This window comes from Ovis aries, chromosome 14 (genome assembly GCF_016772045.2).
Source record: "Ovis aries strain OAR_USU_Benz2616 breed Rambouillet chromosome 14, ARS-UI_Ramb_v3.0, whole genome shotgun sequence".
Lineage (NCBI taxonomy): Eukaryota > Metazoa > Chordata > Mammalia > Artiodactyla > Bovidae > Ovis > Ovis aries.
Genome location: NC_056067.1, coordinates 29,613,893 through 29,630,145, shown reverse-complemented (window position 1 = coordinate 29,630,145; position 16,253 = coordinate 29,613,893). Strand labels below are relative to the sequence as shown.

The window sequence follows — 16,253 nt, the reverse complement described above, 5'->3', positions numbered from 1 at the left end:
ATGGCTAGATCACATACCCACACCTGAACAGATCACTGGGGTGAGGAAGTTGCAAAATTCTGATTAGCTAGGAAAGAATCACATGCTCTACTTGTGAAGATGGGCTGAGACTCCTCCCAGAATGTAGGGCTGAGAATTCAAAACAAGGGCTTCAGGTGGCTTAACATTCAATTCCTGAAAAATCATTCAGATGTGATATGTAGACCATCAAATGCATTATGAAACGTAATTCCTGATGTTAGAATGAAAACACCTGCCTAGTCACCAAAAATTATCTATCCTCTAAACAAGATGTGTGTCGTAATACAAATTAATATAATCGTAGGCATTTCACTTGCTTTTGGACGGCAGTGGTGCTCCTAGAAAAGCTGCAGCAGATGAAAACAAGAGTATTCCAAGATTTTTATGTATAAACACTGGCTCAGAGAAGGGAAAAAAGAAAGCAGTGAAACACGGTTGGGTTCACTGAATTTATGTAACAACTAAGCCAATTATTCCTAAACATCTTTATCTCTGGTCTATCTTCAGTGAACACTCTTCTTAAAGTTTTATTTTTAGAAATAGAGCATGACTCCCAAGTAACACGCAGGTGTGTAGAAAGGTTTTTTGACAAGACTTCTAGGATGAAAATTTATGATGGAAAGTTGTAGCTTCATAATTCCTACAGTACTGGCTGACCAACTTTCAATCTTTGACATCGGTTACCACAACAAATAAAATATAACCTGGATTCCTGAAAAAGAAATGTGGCTGACTCTCTGTTATAAGATACAGGTTTGAATCAAGATTAACTTGGGCAAAAAGCTAAACGTAAGTATTCTGATTTTAATGAAAGTTGTAGCTCAGACAGTTATTAGGAAATCAAGCCAATGTTTTGTATAGAGGTTATAGAAACTCATATGGAACTATATTATATTACTTTAGGTACACTTCAGTTGTGTCCAGCGCTTTGTGACCCTATGGACCATAGTCCGTCAGACTCTGTCCATGGGATTCTCCAGGTAAGAATATTGGAGTGGGTTGTTGTGTCCTTCTCCAGGGGGTCTTCCCAACTCAGGGATCAAACCTGTGTCTCTTATGACCCCTGCATTGGCAGACAGATTCTTTACCACTATTGCCACCTGGAAACAGGTGTGCATTAAATATAGATACAGATGTGAATAAAGATATAGATACAGATAGGCAAAGAAATTGACATTCCAAGCCTTGAAGTATAAAGAGTTAAATTAGTTGTTTCATTGATACTGGGATTTGTGTTGACATTTTAATCATGAATTATGCCTCTGCATCCATCCTGCGAACAAGCCTTGATAAATAAATTTAACCTCATTTTGTAAATTCAGAAACTGAAGCCTTGCAAGTTGAAGTATCTTGCTGAATTCTACTACCACTAGTATATAGTAGTAGAGTTGGATTTAAACTAAAATCTGAATAATTTAGGGGATCAGAAGACTATGGGTGTAGGTTGTAGGTATTTTATTAAAGAAAATCATCCCAATTTTCAATATATACAACAGATTTTCTCTGACACCAAATAGGAAATTAATTTGAAGAAGAGTCCAAGTCAGTTCTTGTGTGTCTTTTGACTCCAAGGCCTCACACCCCCACGACCCTGAAGCATGGCTGTTCAGAAGATTGCCCTCTTTGGTGCCATGGGAGGACCGGGCTCACCAACTGGTCAGGCGGTGCAGGTAGGCTATGAGATGACAGTGCTGATGTGAAACACCTCCTCCAGGCTGCCCACCGAGGGCCCCAGCCAGCCCATGTGATAGAGGGTGATGTCCAGAAGGTGGCTGACATGGCTAGACTGTGACTGAAAAGAACACCATCATCACGCTGCTGGACACCAGCAGTGATCTTGGTCCTGCCACAGTGATGTCTGAGGGTGCCTGGAACATTGTGGGGCCATAAGGGCCCATGACATGGAGCTTGGCCTTCCTACTATGGGACCCATGGAAGGTGCCCCCAAGACTGCAGGATGTGACCAATGACCACATTGGATGCACAAGATACTGCAGGAGTTGGGCCTGAGTTTCATGGCTATGAGGCTACCACATGTAGGAGAACAGCTGCTGAATGGGGCCCCTACTCAGTGACCCTGGATGAATGAGGGCCCTCAAGGTCATCTCCAAACATGAATTGGACCATTTCAGGCTGTGCTGACTCACTGCCAATGAGCACAATGGGAACAGCAACTGCTACTCCCACCAGTACCAACTCTTTCTTGGAGGACAGCACCCAATCAGTCTTGAACCAAGAGCTTCAAATTTAAAAAAAAGAAAAAAAGAGCCCCCAAATGCAGTTAGTACCTTCCTTTTGTAACTAGTACTTAGACAAAGCAGATTCTTGAATCTCATGCTATTCAATAGCCCCAGAAATATAATATCTATTGATAATAAATTTTGCCAATTTCTTACAGTCAATTTATCACCATGATTGATGATATTAAATGTGATATCCCATGCATTAAATGAGCCCTCCGGATGATCAGAGTGAAGCCTGTGGGGAGGAGGAACACACTTTATTAGCTATCTTTTCCTGACACAGTGCTGGCATCAATATCTTCAGAGTATTTGCTGCCATGCACGGCTTTACTTCATCTGCACCAAAACACTTATTTTTCTTTCTTTATGCTCAGTTTGGTTCTTAGTTCAGCTAGACTTTTTTTTTTCTTTCTTCCCCAGCAATAGACATCAGTGGTTTGGTCACAGAATTAAGTCTCAGAAGCACAAGTACAATACTTTTTCATTGAATCCATAAGACAGAGAAATATTCATAGCAGTTAATAGATTTCTCCAAATTTTGCATGTAGTCTGGCTCTAATCCACACAGTCAAAGGCTTTCCTATAGTTAGTAAAGCAGAAGTAGATGCTTTTTCTGGAATTCCGTTGCTTCCTCTATGATCCAGTGAATGTTGGCAATTTGATCTCTGGTTCCTCTGCCTTTTTTAAACCCAGCTTGTACATCTACACATTCTCGGTTCACGTACTGTTGAAGCCTAGCTTGAAGGATTTTGAGCATAGCCTTACTAGCATGTGAAATGAGCACAATTGTCTGGTAGTTTGAACATTTTTTGGCACTTCCCTTTATTGGGATTAAAACGAAAACTGATCTTTTCCATTCCTGTGGCCACTGCTGAGTTTTCCAAATTTTCCAAATTTGCTGACATATTGAGTGTAGCATTTTAACTGGTGCTGGAGAAGACACTTGAGAGTTTCTTGGATTGCATGGAGAACAAACCAGTCAATCCTAAAGGAAATCAACCCTGACTATTCATTGGAAGGACTGATGCTGAAGCTGAAGCTCCAATACATTGGCTACCTGATGCAAAGAGCCAACTCATTGGAAAAGACCTTGATGCTGGGAAAGATTGAAGGCAAAAGGAGAAGAGGGTGCCAGAGGATGAGATGGTTGGAAGGCATCACCAATTCAATGGAAATTAATTTAAGCAAACTCCAGGAGATAGCGAAGGACAGGGAAGCCTGGCGTACTGCCGGCCGTGGGGTCACAGAGTCAGACACTACTAAGGGACTGAACAACAACAAAGTCTGCCTGTGACCACTCTTTGCAGTCATACTTGGTCACTTAGATTTAGGATGCTGCCCTCAGGCAAAATTTGAAGAAGCAATACATGTTTTTTGTTCTCCTCAATTTTGCCTTGTTCCAGCAACACACTTTCTCAACTGTTTCGTTTCAAATGAGTTTTAACTAAGAGCCCTTTTCTATATGCAGACAATGGAAGAGCAGATGGCACTTTTTCCAGTGTATCTTAGCCAAGACTCCACTCTGGAAACACAGGCAGTTCTTGTTCAATAGCCCTGAAAAAAAATTGGTACAGTTCATCTCACTTGATTTCATGTCAACTATGACTTAGAAAAGCCTTGAACACAAGTTCATTTTTCATTTTCAATAATAGTGACCACTGAGTTCTAACTTTACACCAGGTTTTTTACATTCTTTATGTCAAATGTAACTGCAAATCTACTAAGTAGACACTCTTAATACCTCCATTTTATTTTCCTCTTAGTCTCATTATTTAGCTTCAAAGAGATTGAAAAAAATAAAACCCTGGATTTTAATTGATCTCTTAATGATTAGGTGAACTCAGACAAATAAATATTTTACTTTGAAATCTTTGCAATGGGGATATATGACAAGAATTAGGAAGAGATAAAACATCAAGCTAATACTTCTATTTTCCCTTCTTTAACCCATAACAGATATTGTTATCATGTACAGCACTCTTTCTCTCCTAATAGTACTTAAAGACACATAGCTCTTTGGGAAGTTATTCTTAATTTACAGACCTTGAAAAGTTAGATAACATATATTTACATACCCAATACTTGGCTACCTTAGACGTCTCTTCCAAATCTTACATTCTGGATTTCAAGGTATGTCTGCCTCTTAGCTTTTCTACTAATTAAAATCTGTCATTATATATGAAGGGGCTTCTCTGGTGGCTCAGACAGTAAGGAATCTACTTGCAAAGCAGGAGACCCAGGTTTAATCCCTAGGTTGAGAATATGCCCTGGAGAAGGGAATCACTACCCACTCCATTATTCTTGCCTGGAAAATCTCATGGACAGGGAAACCTGGTAGACTACTGTCCATGGGGTTGCAAAAGAGTTGGACATGAATTCCGTCAAATGTCTTTCACCTGTCTTGTCACTGTAATGGGCATTTAAGATGTGTGTGTGCCAAGTTACTCAGTTGTGACTGACTCTTTGTGACCCTGTGGGCTGTAGCCCATCAGGCTCCTCTGTCCATGAGGATTCACCAGACAAGAATACTGGAGGAGGGTTGCCTTACCCTCCTCCAGAGGATCCTCCTGACCCAGTGATCGAACCCAGATCTTTTTACATCTCTTGCATTGGCAGGTGGGTTCTTTATCACTAGAGCCACCATACAAAAAGTCAATAAAAGTCTCTTGCCTCAAGGGTATATCTAGTTATGACTTTCTTTAAACAGTTTACTTTCATTAAGGCAGGAGAATGTTTGAATTTACTCTTTAAATTTATGTGAGGAGAGAAAAATCTTTGCTCATTTGAATTTTGAAGCATATATTTCCTCAGTGAAAGATTTTCATGAAGGCAGACACAGCAGGCAGAACCGCTGCCCCAACAGTTATTTTTGACTTCACCCCTCATGTCAAGCATGACTGAAGTGAAGACCTTCATGCTTGCTGCTACATTTTTTCTGCTAACACTCTTTCTCCTTAAGTACTGTGACTGCGTATCTCCATTTCCTGCCTTAAGGATTCTGAAAGCATCCATCTGTCCCTCTGCTTCATTCCCTATTCACTATGCCCTTAAAACTACCACCAAACTTGGTCAATTTATAGCAGAATTGCATAGAATCCAAGCTCAGAATAGTCCCTGCAATTGAGTGACAAAAGGCTAAATTAGTTCATCTCTTGTTTCTCTGTTTGGCTTAAACCCAGAAGTTTTCTGGGTACCCAGAATCTTAGGAATAAGGTCCTGGAACTGAAACCCAACCCAAGGGCAGTGCTTAGCAAAAATATGGGTTTGCCAAAGCTTAGTTCAGGCTTAGCAAAAAGCTGTCATGACAAAGGTCATTTGGAAGAGTTAGGGATGAGAGACAAAAAAATCCTATTGGAGTGGGACAGATGCTTAAGAGTAGCTGAAGCAGTAGGTGATGGGAAGAAATCCAGTCAGGCAAACAAAGTATTAAGTAGGTGGCAAAAGAGGATATAGCAACAGCAGCCAGCATGGCAAGCAAAAGGAAAAACTTTTGGTAAGTCAGTTACTGTATTTATTGAGCTTGTATGCTTTCATTTTTTCCTACTGTATGGTAAGCTCCTTTAGGGCAAGAGGTATTAATATATCTAGTCCACTTTTAAACTCTATTGCTATGAATTAAATTTCTATTACTATGTTCCCATGTAAATGCTTCATAGATGCTTGATAAATTCACATAAGAAATAAATGAATGATTGGATTCCACCATTAAACCATCTTCAGACTCCCATATTTCCTCCTTTATGTTATCTTTCAAGTTTTTACCACTTCAATAATTTTAGGATTTCCTTTTCATGAAGCTTATTTTACTCTTTAAACTTTGTGTAAAAAGGATTATTTTTATTATGAGAATGATAAAGAAAATTAACATAGTCTATGTATCAGGGCAACCTAATACAAATACTAATACAAAAACAAATAGTCTGAGGAATATTTTAAGATTAAAATTAACAAAATGAATGGGAGATTGTGAAAGATGAATGGTGGCAAATGCTGAGAAGCACAGCATTATGTTATCAAAGTACTCAGACTTGTGACTTATTACCCAATGCCGAATGTCAACTGCAAAGATGCCAAAGCATTTAAAAAGTATGACACATTGAAAGGCCAGTCTTATCTATCTCACTTAGGCACGTTTTTAAAAATTGTCAGTTATTTTCAAAATCTCAAGGGCCATTAATGCATTTAAAATGTATTAAGGAAGTGGCTTCGTATAGTGACTTTGACAGTTTATAAGACATCTTATCTGCAGCATGATAGTTTGCTTTTCTGAGCCTCAGGTCTTCCAGTTATAACTGGGGATATATAATAATTTTTCTTTAACACACACAAAAGGCTTCAAATGAATTGCCTTGTCCAGTGGCTAGAATACAGTGAAAGTGAAAGTGGCTCAGTCATGTCTGACTCTTTGTGACCCCCTGGGACAATATAGTCCATGGGATTCTCCAAGGCAGAATCCTGGAGTGGGGAGCCTTTCCATTCTCCAGGGGATCTTCCCAACACAGGGATCGAACCCAGGTCTCCCTCATGGCAGGTGGATTCTTTACCAGCTGATTCACAAGGGAAACCCAAGAATACTGGAGTGGGTAGCCTATCCCTTCCCCAGTGGGTCTTTCCAACCCAAAAATAGAACCGGGGTCTCTTCCACTTCAGGCAGATTCTTTACCAGCTGAACTACGGTCAGTATCTTGATGCAGGTCGGAATCTTTTTAGATATTCAAGAAAGTAGATATTCAGGAGTTACAGGTAGATGCCTTGGAAAGTGGTTGAAACCATTAATGTTAGCATAATGATCAGCTGTGGAGTTCAAAAGCAGACCTCCGAACTTGAGGAAAATAGTCCAGAAAATTACACAGGAATATAGCATCCTACCTGAGTATATGAAGGAAACATCCCCATGTCCTGTGGACTGTAGGATGAGATTGTGAATATGTATGCATCCTAAATTTATGGTTATTGACACTGGAGGACTGGATTAGAAGATAAATGTTCATTTCATACCAAATTGTCAAAATACAGTGCCCTATGATTAGATTTCCTAGAAATAATTAGGAGAGAGCCTGATTGCCAGGTAAAGGGCCAAGTCCAAGAATTTATGAATAGGAGTATTTTTTTAGTCACTCTTTAAATTTATTTTTAATTGAGGGATGGTTACAGTATTGTGCTGGTTTCTGCCATTCATCAACAGGGATCACCCCTAGGTATACATGTGTCCCCTCCCTCTTGAGCCTCCCTCCCACCTCCCACCCTTTCCCACCCTTCTAGGTTGTTACAGAGCCCTGTTTTGAATTCCCTGGGTCATACAGCAAATTTCCACTGGTTCTTTATTTTACATATTTTAGGATATATGTTTCCATACTCCTCTGTCCATTCATCCCACCCTCCTTCCTATCCACCCCGTGTCCATAAGTTTATTCTTTATGTCTATGTATCCATTGCTGCCCTGCAAATAGGTTCACCAGTACCATCTTTCTAGATTTCATATATATATATATATATATATATATATATATATATATGTTGAGATACAATATTTGTTTTTCTCCTTGTGACTCATTTCACTCTGTATAATAAGCTCTAGTTTCATCCACCTCATTAGCACTTACTCAAATGCATTTGAATAGGAGAATCTTTGAAAGTGAAAATCACTTACTTGTGTCCGACTCTTTGTGACCCCATGGAATCAGTCCATGGAATTCTTCAGGCCAGAATACTGGAGTGGGTAGCTGTTCCCTTCTCCAGGGGGTCTTCCCAACTCAGGGATCAAACCCGGGTCTCCTGCATTGCAGGCAGATTTTTTTTACCACCTGAGCCACTAGAGAAGAACAGGAGAATCTTAAGCAACATAAAATTAAGCTGTCAAAACACATTGGTACACAGAATTGATTCCTCTGGAATCCAGTTCAGAAGAATAAATGTTATATCTACTTAAGTCTTCACAATAATTCTGTGAGTATCTCCATTTTAGAGTTAAAGAAACTGAGTTACACATCAAAGGAAACATAGTGGCGTTAGAATCCCATAGTTCCATCTATTCATTATGTACCTGTGCTTATGTCCCTTTCTCTCTGCATTTCATTATTCCCATCTGTAAACGGAAGAAAAATAAAATTCACATCTCTAAAAAGTATTCATCCTAATCTATCACTAAATATAGGGCTAGGAGTACATGCAGAAAAGGAAAAGAGAGAAATGGATGATTCAATATAATAATTGTATCCCTCAATTAATTGGTTATAAATATAAGTTCCCTGTATAAAAACAAGTTTAATGTTGGAATTATGAGCACCAAAATCCTATTTCTATCTTTTTCTTCAAGTAAGTCCACACACAAATGCTGGGCATTTAGTAAAGACCATACAACACAAGTTTGCTCTTGCCCCCTGCTGAAAATTTGCTTCATTTCTGATCTTGTCTGCAGCCTGTACCATTTATCTCAGTGACAGCAAAAGAAACTTGGGATTAGCTATTAACCAGTAAATAGTATAGCCCCCAAGCTTCTTGGCAGTGCCACGTGGAAATACAAATAATCACAGACTCCCTAGGGTAGGAGACCATGTCCTTGGTCAATGAGGTGAGAAGAGGACAGAGGGTAATGAGCAGACCGCCTAGTATTTTTCTTATTTTATTCCCCTGCTGTTCTAATGTGAAGCCAGGTTAAGGACATAGGGCACATTTTAGAGATTAGTTATAGTTAAAATTATAACAGCCAATAAGATTTTATGCTTAAATTAGGCACATATCATTCATTAATTTATTCATTCTTCCATTCAGTCATTTGAAAAATATCTGCTGAGCACCTTCTTTGTGTCAAGTTTGGTCAACAGCAACAAAGGACACAGAAACAAATAGGGTTTCTGGCTTCAAGAAGCTCATACCATAGAAGGGCTATGCACAGTAAACATTTATTCATTTTTTCACAGATAGTTTTATGTGCCTAATAAATCACAGATGGTCAGTATACAAGCTAGCTAGTAAGGCTTTGAAGCTCCGAACAAAAGAGAGCCACGTGGAGTTTGGAGTATGAATTCCTACCTAATGAAGCTATCAGTTTGTGGAATATTATGAGGAGTCTACAGTGGTTTTCCATCAGCTCATTTCAGTTCAGTTCAGTTCAGTTAAGTCGTGTCCAACTCTTTGCGACCCCATGAATCGCAGCACGCCAGGCCTCCCTGTCCATCACCAACTCCTGATGTTTACCCAAACTCATGTCCATCAAGTCGATGATGCCATCCAGGCATCTCATTCTCTGTCGTCCCCTTCTCCTCCTGCCCCCAAATCCCTCACAGCATCAGGGTCTTTTCCAATGAGTCAGCTCTTCACATGAGGTGGCCAAAGTATTGGAGTTTCAGCTTCAGCTTGTCAAATTCATCCTCATCCTCAGGGCCTTGGCTTTTGCTCTCCCCCTTATCTGGTTTGCCATTGCTCACCTCTTCATGTGATTGGCTCTTCTCTCACATTTAGATCTCAATGCAAATCTTACCTTCTCAGGAATTAGATTCTTGGCCAGCCAATGCAAAGCAAACTTTGCCTCTTCCCTTGATTTTTCTCATTAAACTTGGTTTCATTGTTTTCAAAGCATTTAATATAAAAAGTGTCATGTTTATGTATTTTTTGTCAGTTTATTTATATGTGTTCCCGATAAATACATGTTGCTTGAATGGATGGCTTGAATAAATGAATAGTTCAATGAGGACATAGGAAAGGAGCATCTTATCCTGCCTACGAGAGACAGGAAGACCGCACGCAAAAGAGTGTCATCTTCCATGAGAAAAAGTTATGTTAAACCAGAAATTGGCCAAAGCAGAGGCATTTCCAGGCTATAGAAGCACAATGTTCAAAGGCATCGCATACTAGGGAGTGTGTGTCAGTGTGCCAAGTGTCCCTGGACTTGTGATTATGTTGGGAAGTGACAAAGGAGGCTGGATGGAAGGCAGTGGGAAGACCAAGACGACACTGATTTGCTAAGCAGCCTGGACTTCATCCTGAGAAGAACAGGGAGACACTGAATCGTTTTAAAGGAGGTAGCACAAACACGAGACTTGCATTTCACCACAATTGATGTGGTAGGAAGAGGAGTGTCCTAGGTGGCACTAGTGGTTAAGAACCCGCCTGCCAGTGCAGAAGACATAAGGGATGAGCGTTCGATCCCTGGGTTGGGAAGATCCCTTGGAGGAGAGCATGGCATCCCGTTGCAGTATTCTTGCCTGGAGAATCCCATGGATAGAGGAGCCTGGTGGGCAATGATCCACAGGGTCTCAAAGAGTCAAACATGACTGAAGCCACTTAGTATGCATTCATGCAAGGAGAGGTACGTTGGTAGGAGGTGAACATGGAACAGGTGACTTTAAGTCTCTTTAAACTGTACTTGAAGCTAATGCCAAGGGAATGATAAAGCTCTAGAATGGTGGAGATGAGAAAATGTGAATTCATTTATTAAGAATATAGAAATGATGCACACGGTAACATTGTGGGAGTGAAAGAGAATAATGATGACCGCAGTTCTACCTGGAGTATTGTGTAGTCAGTTGGGACATTATAGTTCATAAGCCATGGGATTAGAGTAAATGAAAGAAAGCGGATGTTGAGATTGAAGAAAAGAAATTATTCAATAGAAACTTGCTCTCTTTGCAGTGGCCTTGGGGTATTAAAAAGAAACTGGCATACATTTATCAAAACTGTAGAGAGCTCATATTTGGAATGAAATTTGGAGTGAGTATGATAATTCAGTTTACCTATTGAAAGACAAAATGGATTCTCAGGGTGCTTTAAATCTCAAACTGTCCCTTAAGTATGATGGCAATACATTCTTATTACCTAAAGATTCTTATCACTTAATTTAGCACTATTTTAGAAAAGGTCTGGTTAGGTCAATTTATCTCTAATTCTGAAAGTCAATAACTGAGTAGGAATTTTATCTCTACGTCAACAGTCATCATATGAAGGATTGACTAAAAATATACTTATCAGTGGAAATTATAAGGGCTATGGCAACAGGCAAACCTGGATTTAAATTGTGCTTCTCTTTCTGTCACTAGACAGATCTTCTTGGACAGGTTTGTTTGTTTGTTTTTTCCTTTTAAACTCCTCTGTGCATGTATTTTTTTTTTTTTTTCATTTTAGCACAAGAGGGATAGCAATGAATTTATACAGTATTGGTACAGGAGACCCTGATGGCATATATTTGGCCTGATGCAGAGTGAGATAGTCAATAATGGTTCTTAATTAATTTCATAATTATAATGATGTCATCATGTGGTTCAGACCAAAATCTTCCTTGGAGTAATAAAAGTCAGCTCTTCTTCTGGCTTTTAACAACAGCATAGAAGGGCATTTCTACCCCGGTTCTTATTCACAGAGATGGGGCCCTTTGCCTTTTGCAAAAGGGGATGCCTGAACGAAAAGGCCGAAATGACTTTTATTTTCCTATTTCTGTATAGCACGAATGGTGTAATGTTATCAGCAGAGATAATACTGCCTGTAAATAGCTCTTGAGTGAATTTGGTTGGCAAAATCGCGGGAGAAGATTGACAGGATCTTAAACAGCAGTAGTCAGGGAGGCCGTGGCTGGAGTATTGACAGCGGGTGAATTCGTGAGTAATGAAGAAGGTTATATGATTAAGTTTCCCGAAGCGTGCAGTGCCTGCCGTGAGCACTTGCTGCCGATCGCCCCCCTTCTGTGTTGCTGACTAGCCTCACTGCTTTCCAGGCAGGATCAATAGGATTAGAGGATTTGCGCAGAAAGCTTGCCTGTGGCTTCTTGTTAAGGGTGTAGGGTGCCTTATAGTTCTCCTCTCTGGCGTTTTGCACCATTCCATGTATTAATCACATACAAAGTCATCTTTTGGCTGTATTTTATGACTGTTTTTCTTCTATTACTTTTTTTTTTAGAACTTCAGACTTACCTTTATCCCCGCTAAAAACAAGATAATGCCCAAGACAGCATCCAGTATGGCCAAATCCTATGCATTCTTCTTCAAGGCATAGCTCTTTTGTCACCTCCACCAGGGAGCCTTGAGGTCACAACCTTGGTTAGAATGACACATTGTGTGCCTAACTCTTCGTACACTTGCCACCTGGCAAATCACCTGCCCATACTTGTTTTCCTCACTAGATTGTTAACTTCTCTGACAACAATTGTGTTTTATTAATCTTTGTAACCTCTCTACCTAATTATATATATCCCATAGTATATGTTTAATGAGCATTTGCTCATTTTTTAAACCATATGCTAAATACTCTAAATGAAATTAATTTATTCATTGGTGAAAGAAGAAATATCTTAGTACCAACCCCATGGAGTTGTTGTGAAGATAAAGTAAGCTTCAGAGAGGTTTTTTAAAATAGGAGCCAATGATAGAGGTAAGCAGTGAGACCAGTATTCAAATATGGGTCTTGTGAATTTGAAGTCTATACAACTGACCATTTTCTTCTATTCTTTCTTGGAAAGACACATTGCATGAATTAAGTATAATACATTTATATGTTTTTAAATCTTCTTTTTAAAATATTTAAAACAGTCCTCACTACACTCCTCTGAGACCTAATTTACCTACCTCTGAATTAGGTAAATAGCTGTTCTTCTGCATGCCTGTACGGGTCAATGACTAGTCCCATGGTTAAGTAAACCAGCAGACAAGGCAAGTTGAGAAAAGATGAGTGAAAATGAATCACTCTAATCATTGCATCTCATTCTTCCTCCACCTGGGAAAAAGCTGTCTTCATATAAACATGGCACTGATAGCAGACATGTGTCAGAGTCTCAAATGGCATCCCCCTCTTTCTTGCATAACCCCAGGTATTGATGTTCATTAGGCTTAGGCATCGTGGGCCAAGTCTGATTACTCTCACAACATCCCTTCCCCAGATACTCCAAATTCAGCAACCCAGCTGCCTCCATTTCCTCTGGTTGCTTGCTGAGCCTTCCACTGTCTTCTTAAGTGCCTGGCAGGCAATCACAGGATGAAAGAGATGAAAATAATGTTTTTTTAAAAACTCATACACCTATATTAAGTTATTTTAAAGCTTCAGTCTTAGAGAGGAAGGAAAGTACACTTAAGCATTTATAATTCAGCAGACAGGGCTTATCTGGTGGCTCATTGGTAAAGAATCTACCTGCCAATGTGGGAGATGCGGGTTCAATCCCTGGGTCAGGAAGATCCCCTGGAGAAGGAAATGGCAACCCACTCCAGTATTCTTGCCCGGAGAATTCCATGGACAGAGGAACCTGGGGCTACAGTCCATGGAGTTGCAAGTCAGATATGACTAAGCAGCTAAACAACAACAAAAATCCATCAGACAATCCTCATTGCACACCCCAATCTATTTTATACATTGTATTTCCTATGTTTGTTCCAAATATAAGAGTTTCTCCACAACTGTGTCTAATAATTGTATCAGATTGATCAGTTAATTAGCAATGACAAACATTTACTATGAGAGATTAAATGAATTTTATAAGCAAATCCCCCTTATTAATATTGCAGATTTATAATAAATACACATCCAAACCTATCTCCTCTGAAATTGTTTTGGCTTAATGAAACAGTGTCTGTCACAACTCTGAAAATTCTGTAATATCCAAATTAATGTGTAAACAAGATCCAGTATTTTTATTTTGTGAACTATAAAAAATCAATATTTAACTCACAGAAACATTTAGAAGACAGTATTTGCTGCAACAAAGTCTGTTGTATTCATTTGTGTACCTCCAAGGCAAGGTCTAGAAAATGCCTAATATTTATTTGTATGTATGCATGTTTCAATATTTGCATTTTGTAGGGAAAGAAGTAGTGAATGAATAGTATATAACATAAATAAGTATACAAATAATGTTTCATATTTTTAAAATAAATAAAAATTAATGAATGGGGAATTAATGTAGACATATGATGATATAGAAGGGAGTTTGACCTGATAATGTGATATTTGAGCAGACATCCAAGTGAATTGAAGAATGTGGGCCATGAAGCTATTTGGAGAAGTATTTCTCATGGTAAACACTGAAATAAATAAAGTTGGAGGTAATATTTAGGGAAGAGAGAGAAAGAGTGGGTCTGAAGTGATACTCTTTAAATTTCTCTTTTATTTAAGAAAGTAGAATTGTCATTTAGTGTGTACTCTTCAGAAGTAGGGATGGTTCCCTGCTCTCCTCCTCCCTCCTCTCCCCATCCCCACATAGTTAGGGACTGACATTGTTCTGGGCTGCTTTAGTGCTGGTGGGCTTAACCAAGTGAGAAGAACTTGATTGGTCTCTGACAGAGGAAAAAGACTGTGTTAGAACTGGGTCTGTGTCCATTTCTGGAGCATACAGTCAAATGAAAATATTGAATTCTACCAGAGGTCATGGCTACTATGTGCTGTGCTTAGTCACTCAGTCATGTCCAGCTCTTTGTGACCCCATGACTGAAGTCTGCCAGGCTCCTCTGTCCATGGGGATTCTCCAAGCAAGAATACTGGAGTAGGTTGCCATGTCCTCTTCCAGCGTAGATAATATAGTGGGGCTATATTGTGGAATTCAACTCCTATAGAATTTTTTTTAACTTTCACTTGTAGAGTTGCATATAACGTATGATATCTATCAATTCAACATAAAGTTGACTCTTGAGAAAAGCGAGTTAGAACTGTACAGGTCCACTTATAGACAGATGTGGGTTTTTTTAATAGTAAATGTTACAGTACTGCCCAGTCTGTGGTTGGTTGAATCCACAGATATGGAGGAGGCATGAATACAGAGGACCTACTATGGGTTACATGTGGATTAACCCTCGTGTCTGGCAAGGGTCAACTGTATAATCATGTTTTGTTTTAATGAACTTACATGTAATTGCTTATAAGTAAAATTGTTTTCAGTGTTGGTGATTGTCTACTACACAGGGTTAACAGAATTCTTCTAAGATTCATGTCCTTTTGCAAACCTCAGAATGTAACCTTATTTGGAAATAGGTGTTTGCAGATATGATTTAATATGAGGTCATACTGGAGTAGGATGGGCCTTTAATCCAACAAGATTGTGTCCTTATAAGAAGAGTAAAAGAGACACAGGCACAGGTGTTGGTATGGAGTCGGAGACTAGAGTTCCATAGCTGCATGCCAGGGAGTGTTAGGATTGTCAGCAGTCACTGGAAGCTAGAAGAGAAGCATGGGCTGATCCCCCGCCGACATGTGAAGAAGGAACCGAACTTACCGATACCTTGATCTCTAGCTTCTTTCCTTCTAAACTGTGGAAGAACGTGTTTCTGTTGTGCTGTGCCTCCTACATTTGTGGTACTTTTTTACAATGACACTAAGAGACAAATATTCTGTTACCAGGTCTTAGGCTGGCTGTCTAGCCAGGACTATTTCATTTGGTGTGTTGTTCCCACCCACATACAAGAGTATAAAGTTATATACATGCTATTTATTTAACAAATGTTGGACACCTATCATAATCTTGGCAGTCAGCTAGGTGTTAGGAATACAGGTGTGAATGAAAGAAATGAAGGAATGCCCCTATGGAGATTGATTATACAGTAATGTTTACACATTCTTGTTACATGTAGTAGATTGCAGGACTTTTGACTTTGGAATGCAGAAAAATGTAAGACAAGAAGGAGCTTGGCAAGAATTATTGAAACCACATGAAAGTATCAGGATTATAGAGTACAATGGTTTCCTATACAAATAAATATTTATAATTAAACTAATAACCCAGAACTCAACTATGGTAGGATTATGACAAAAAGTTTTATTTCCTCGTCCTTAGTTCAGTTCAGTTCATCAGTTGCTCAGTTGTGTTGACTCTTTGTGACCCCATGGACTGCAGCACACCAGGCCTCCCTGTCCATCACCAACTCCTGGAGTTTACTCAGATTTATCTCCATTGAGGCAGTGATACCAGTCAACCATCTCATCCTCTGTCATCCCCTTCTCCTACTGCCCTCAATCTTTCCCATAAATCAGCGTCTTTTCCAAGGAGTCAGTTCTTCACATCAGGTGGCCAAAATATTGGAA

The 16,253-nt window shown here is 39.4% G+C and overlaps 1 pseudogene; it reads left to right on the top strand.

The window, feature by feature from the left end:
• Window positions 1-1,619: 1,619 nt before the first annotated feature.
• On the top strand, window positions 1,620-2,322 carry LOC101102924 (flavin reductase (NADPH)-like; annotated as a pseudogene).
• Window positions 2,323-16,253: the final 13,931 nt, after the last annotated feature.